The sequence below is a fragment of the Dromiciops gliroides genome, chromosome X (assembly GCF_019393635.1).
Source record: "Dromiciops gliroides isolate mDroGli1 chromosome X, mDroGli1.pri, whole genome shotgun sequence".
Classification (NCBI taxonomy): domain Eukaryota; kingdom Metazoa; phylum Chordata; class Mammalia; order Microbiotheria; family Microbiotheriidae; genus Dromiciops; species Dromiciops gliroides.
In genome coordinates, this window is record NC_057867.1 from 83,782,980 (window position 1) to 83,790,249 (window position 7,270).

Here is a 7,270-nt window from a genome sequence, read left to right on the forward strand (position 1 = left end):
CAGCATTTCCACTGATTTACCTTGTGCTAATCATCACATTGAGAACATTGAATATCCAGGTAACTGGTGACAGTTTTCAGAATCTTTTCAAGTTCTTAATAAAATATCTCCAAATCTTTTAATCTGTATCCATAGAAACAGGTTTGCGCATTTGCTTAGCCAGTCATGAGCCCCTCAAATTGAGATGATAAAACAGGCTGAAAGAGTTGATGTCTTTGGGCACATAATGAAACCAAGTCCTTTACCTTTTAAAAAAATTATTTAGCTGGTAATATAGAACCTGAGAGAGAACTTTTCATTGACCTGTGTGATGATTAAAAAGGTTCAGTAGACATAATTTCTGGGTAATTTAATCATTTTATTAATAAGCTCAGCATGTTATTAATAAAAGGATGGTCATTTGGCCTTCTCTCTTAGACCAAAGACCATCATGGGTGGGCTCACAGTATGTATATCCTTCAAAGAGTAGGTGTTCAATGAGGGTCTAAGAATGACATCATGTCACCCTTGGACAGAGAGACTTACCTTTATACCCAGACCACTCCCAGCCTTGGGTAATTCTATTCAGAGAATTTATACCCCACCCAAATTTGAGCAGAACACATTGCTTACTCCATCAGGGTGGGGTCTTGAAAAAGAAAGTCCAGTCTCATAAATAGGTATGTGCTTACAGAGACTGAACTATCATTGGTTATTAAGAATCATTTCTCTCGGAGGCAGCTAGATGGCGCAGTGGATAAGGTACTGGCCCTGGATTCAGGAGGACCTGAATTCAAATCTGTCCTCAGACACTTGACACTTACTAGTTGTGTGACCCTGGGCAAATCACTTAACCCGCATTGCTCTGCAAAAAACCCCAAACAAAGCAAACAAAAAAACCCCCAAAAGAATAATTTCTCTTACCTACAACTTCTTTAGTCTTTCTAGTTTCACCTCTAGTGAGAATGTCAATGGGACAATACTATCCATTAATCCAAAGAAGTATCATTCAGTTGTCTGCTCAATTGTTCTATAAAGATCTTGCATTTGAAAGAACAACTGTTAAATTGGCAATATTTCATTCTCAGCATACTCTGGCCCCTTTGACACTGAACCTCCACTAATATGGCCAAAGAAGAAAGGCACCAAATAGGACCAAGAGGAGAATGATCTTCTGTGTCTTAAAATTTTGATTTCATGGTTCATTGTGGCCAAAAAAACTCCTCACTTTGCTAGAATCTTTTAGAACATATGTTCTCTTGGTATTATTATTAAGAATCCAATTTCACTTGTATTCCATGGTGAGGCTTCAAGGGAGTCAGTCAATTATTAAACAGATATTTATTAAATATTTGCTATATGCCAGTCACTGTGCTGTCCTCACTATAATGGGGAAGATGATACATATAGGGGAGTGGTACCTAGGTAAGGGTATTTTGGTTTGGAAAGTTACAGGGGTGGACAATGGTGACATATTAGAGTATGTTAACATCTGGGCAAAGAATCTGGTTAAGAAGATGTCTAGGGGCAGCCAGGTGGCTCAGTGGATAGAGCACCGGCCCTGGATTCAGGAGTACCTGAGTTCAAATCTGGCCTCAGACACTTAACACACACTTACTAGCTGTGTGACCCAGGGCAAGTCACTTAACCCCAATTGCCTCACTAAAAAAACAAACAAACAAAAAAGAAGATGTCTAAAGAGTAGAATGAAATGTGGCTGAATCCAGCCTTGATAGAGTGGACTCATAAATCAGGATAGTCAAGGCCCTGAGGTGGGAGATCTGGAGCTGAAAAGGTTAAGTCTTCCAGGGAATGATCTCTATTCCATGTGACAAGAAAACTGTTGATGAAATCTGAAAGAAGAAAACAAATAGTCCTTGAAGGAAGAACATGAGATTACAGTGAGTACTTGACCTTTCTCTAGCAATCTAATGAAGCATTCATGAAGATAAAGCTGGGAAGACAGTATGATCCTTACCAAATCCATCCAGAAGAAATAGTAGTGTGAGGAAGGGCATAATTTTAAGTTTTCAAGATACCTCAAAAGGGCAGAGTTAAAAAAATAGTTTTCATGACATTTTTTTTAAAGGGTGACTGGAAACATAGCAGCCAGCTATTAATCCATTTCTTTTTCTTCCTCACCTCTGTTAAAATTTTTTTCTGAGACTAATCAGTCTATGTATCAATGATATCCTTCATGTAAAATTAGGAAAGTTTTTATGGGTGATTATTGTTTGTAAAAAAGCATATCTGTTATGTAGAACTTGCTTTTCCTTTTACATATATAATAAAATTATTATGGAATTATTTAATTATGTTTTATTCTTCCCCTTCCTCCCCCCTCCCCTCTTAGAGATGGCTACCAATTTTATTATATCTATCTATCTATCTATCTACACACACATATACATATGTAATTTATATGTATATGTGTGTTTATACACACACAAAACCATACTATATATACTTTATCAGTTTTTTATCCAGATGCAGATAGCATTTTCCTTCATATGCGTTTTGTAGTAAATTTGAGTATAAGAATGACTTGGTCACTCTAAGTTGATTTTATTTGTAAAAAAAAAAAAAAGAAAGAAAAGGGTTGTTGTTTTTTTTATAATTTTGTTCATATAGTTCCTGACTTTGTTTTGGCAGGTGTACTCTCTGGCATTTTATACTGTCTAGAGTTATTTTAAATGGAGTATCTCTTGTTATCTCTTCTTGTATGGCTTTACTGGTAATATATAGGAATGTTGATGATTTATGTGGGCTTGCTTTGTATCTTCTTACTTTCCTTAGGTTATTAATTGTTTCATATAACTTTTTATTTGAGTCTTTAGGATTTTCCAAGTGTATCATCATATCATCTGCAAAAACAGATAGTTTTCTTACCTCATTGCCCATTCTGATTACTTCTATTTCTTTTTCTTCTCTTATTGCTATTGCTAGGATTTCCAATACAATATGGAATAATACTGGTGACAGTGGGCATCCTTGTTTCAGACCTGTTCTTACTGGGAAGGCTTCTTCTAATGTATCCCCATTACAAATAATACTTGCTGATGGTTTTAGGTAAATGCTTCTTATCAATTTAAAGAAAAATCTATTTATACCTATACTTTCAATTTTTTAAATAGAAATGAGTGCTGTACTTTATCAAAGCCTTTTCTGCATATATAACTATGTGATGTTTACTTTTATTATCAATATAATCAATTATATGAATAGTTTTCCTTATGTTAAAACATCCCTACATTCCTGGTATAAATTTTATTTGGTCAGAGGTACAATCTTTGTGATATATTGTTGTAATCTCCTAGCTAGAATTGTATTTAGGATTTTTGCATCCATAATTAATATAATCTTTCTTTGTTTTTACTCTTCCTTGTTTAGGTTTTAATATCATTTGTTTCATAAAAGGAGTTTGATAGTATCCCTTCTTTGCCTATTATTTCAAATAATTTATTTAATACTGTAATTGGTTGGTCTTTAAGTAAATGTTTGGTAGAATTCACATGTAAATATGTCTTGTCCTGGTGCTTTTTCTTAGGAAGCTCATTTATGCCCTGTTCAATTTTTTTATCTAAAATTAGTCTATTTAGATATTCTATTTCCTCTTCTGCTAATCTAGACAGTTTATATTTTTCAAAATTTTGAACTTAAGTACAAAATGAGAAAAGAAAAAACCATTGCTATGTACACAGCAGAACATAGGAGAGAATTTAGTTTAAAACAATAAATTTCTATTTCAAGAAAACATATATAATAAACACTACACATTGTTTTTAAATCTGCCCAGTTTTTTCTTTGCTTCCTTGTTAGTTTTCTTTTGTTCTCTGCTGTGTATTTTTATTTTGTTATTTTTCTCCCTCCACCAAGAAGGTTGCAGTTAAGTATAGATATGTGTGTGTGTGTGTACGCACACACACATACATACATACGTACATATACATATATACCTATATACTCATACACATATATGTAAGACTGTTCTATGGTTATTTCTACTCATCATCTGTTTCTCGGAAGGAGGACAGCATCTTCCTTCACAGGTCCAGGTCTTTCCATGACTTTCCAAGTCAACCAGCTCACCATCTCCTATACTACCGCAATACATCAACGCAATCATATCTTATCTAAGGTACTGTCCATGAAAGGTTTTTTCCCCTAATTTTCTGCATTCCTTCTATTCCTGGCTACATAGGTTTTACTTATACAAGAAAATTTTAATTTATTTACCATATCCCTACTTCTTCCTATGCTTTACTTCTACACTACTTTTCACTACCTTGCCATCCTATTTGTGATCCTACCCACCACTCTGAGTCCCTCCCTTATCCGCTCCCTGCTTCCTATCCCCTTTTAACTCATTCATGATAGGAGTAGGTTCCATCACTACCCACTCCAACTCCACTAGCTTCTTCTGAATCCATTTTTCTTTTTGTGCCTCATTTGTATGAGGTAATTACTCCTTTTCATCTCTCCCTACATAATTTTATTTTTTTCTATAATCACCACATCATACTTGGGTCAGCCAAAGCATTTCCATAAACTACCCAAAGATTAGGTACTGCTAATATTTTCATGTATAAGAAGTAAATACATTTGTCCATATTGAGTCCCTAATAGTTGGTCTTAAATGTTTACCTTATATTTCTCCTGGATGTTATATGTTGAATTTTCTATTTCTTGTTTTATTGTTCTATTTCTTGTTTTGTTTTGGTTTTTTGTCACAAAAACATGAAAGTCTTTCAATTCATTGAGTGTCTAATTTATTTTTTATTCAAGATTATACTTAACTTTGCTGGGTAAGTTACCCTTGGTCAAAACCCTAGCTCTTTGAAATAAAATGTTCCAAGACATATATGGTCTTTTAGTGTGGAAGCTGTTAGATTTTGTGTAATTCTGATTGTAGCTCCTCTGTTAAGGGTTAAAATGCTAGCTAGTCTGTCTAAAATCTCTAATGAGTGGTCGCCAATAAATTATAACCTTTAGCAAGAGTTAGACTTTTAAGCATTTATTAAGGAGAATAAGAATTTGGTAAAGAGAGAGAAAGGCCTACATTCATCTATCTATTAAAGGGAGAGCACATTTCTAGCTGCCTTCTCCACCAGCGTCCCCAGGAAAGAGCCCGAGACCGAGCGCCAGTCTCTTCCTTCTTCCTCCCACTAGCCAATGTCACTTCCTGACACCAAAGAAAAGACTCCTGGTCTTGCCCTCAAAGACCTTCACTTCATGGGTGGAACTCTTCTACAGTAAGTCTCCAGCAGGTGGTGTCATTCCAATCGTTACACCTCAGTATTTAAATTTTTTAAAAAATTAAGCTCCAATCATTGCAGTATTCATATTAGGTACCCAGTAGATGTTTGTTAAATTGGGTTAGGGACTTGGACCTTTGATTTCATTGACATTTGGAGTTGCTGATGAGGAACTTCCTCTACCAAGGCACGTTGGCACTTTTTTCTGGAACTGACTGAACTTTCTAGAGCACTGCCACATGAAATGACTTGCCTGGGGTCCCACAGCCAGTACATAGGAGAGGTGAGATTTGAATCCAAATTTCCTGGCACTGTGACCAGCTTCCTTTTACAACTTTATAATGACAACAGTCATATTCGTACCCCCTTAACTCATTTACTTGTAATGATGAAATGAGATGATGTGGTATGGTGGAAACAATTCTGGATTTGGAAACAGAGAACCTTTATTGTTTGGCTTTGTGTGACCTGGGACCACTAACTTAGGTCTCTGGGACATGGTTTCCTCCTCTCTAAAGTGAGGGAAGGGGGGGCGGCTAGGTGGCGCAGTGGATAAAGCACTGGCCCTGGATTCCTGAGTTCAAATCCAGCCTCAGACACTTGACACTTACTAGCTGTGTGACCTTGGGCAAGTCACTTAACCCCCATTGCCTCGCAAAAACAAAACAAAAACAAAAAAAAAAACAAAAAAAATAAAGTGAGGGAAGTTAGACTAGATGACTTCTAAGGTCTATTCCAGCTCCAAAGCTTTGACCCTCTGAATGTATGTGAAAATGCTTTATGATTACCATATGTAAAATCAAGTTACTGCTATCAAAATTGTTTTTTTTTCTTTTTGCTTATAATATTTTATCCTTAACCTGGGAGCTTTGAAACTTGGCTATGATATTACTGTAAGTTTTCATCCTGGGATCTCTTTTAGGTAGTGATTGGTAGATTTTTCTATTTCTACTTTACCCTCTTGTTCTAGAATTTCAGGGTAACTTGGCTTAATAATTTCTTGTAATTTTTTGGAGACAATTGGAGTTAAATAACTTGCCAAGGGTCTGAGATCAGATTTGAACTCAAGACCTCCTGACTCCAAGGCCACTGAGCCACCTACAAATTCTTACGTTGTCTCTTCTTGATCTTTTCTCCTGATAAGTTGTTGTTTTTTTGTTGTTGTTTTTTGCTGGGCAATTGGGGTTAAGTGACTTGCCCATGGTCACACAGCTAGTAAGTGTCAAGTGTCTGAGGCTGGATTTGAACTCAGGTCCTCCTGAATCCAGGGCCGGTGCTTTATCCACTGTGCCACCTAGCTGCCCCCAAGTTTTTTTTTTTTAAGTGAGGCAATGAGGGTTAAGTGACTTGCCCAGGGTCACACAGCTAGTTAAGTGTTAAGTGTCTGAGGTCGGATTTGAACTCAGGTACTCCTGACTCCAGGGCCAGTGCTCTATCCACTTCACCACCTAGCTGCCCCCTGATAAGTTGTTTTTATGAGATGTTTCACATTTTAAAAATTATTTTAAATTTTAAATTTTGTATTATTATTTCTTGGTGTCTTATAATGTCAATCACTTCCCCTCACCCAATTCTAGTTTTCAAGGGTTTATTTTCTTCCTTAAGTTCTTGGATCTCTTTTCCCAATTGGTTTACTCTCTTTTCATAATTTTCTTGCTTTTTTTGGTTTGCTCTTATTTTTTCCCTAATTTTTCCTTGATCTCTATTATTTGATTTTTTGAAGTCCTTTTTAAGTTCTTCCAAGAACTTTTTTTGGGCTTGTGAACATTTAATGTTTCTTTTTGAAGTAGGAGTCGCCTTTTTTTTTTTTTTACTTTACTATCTTCCTCTGAATATGAATCCAGATCTTCTCTATTGCCATAGTAGTTATCTGTGGTCAGGTTCTTTCTCCTTTGCTTGCTCATTTTTATTTTAATTTTGCTTTATTTTTAGCAGCTTATTATTGTTCTAGTCCCCAAGGTGTGGGTAATGGTACCCCAGGACTCAGGTCCTCCTTACTATTATTTTCTGAATTCTATCTGGGGGTCCAGACTCAG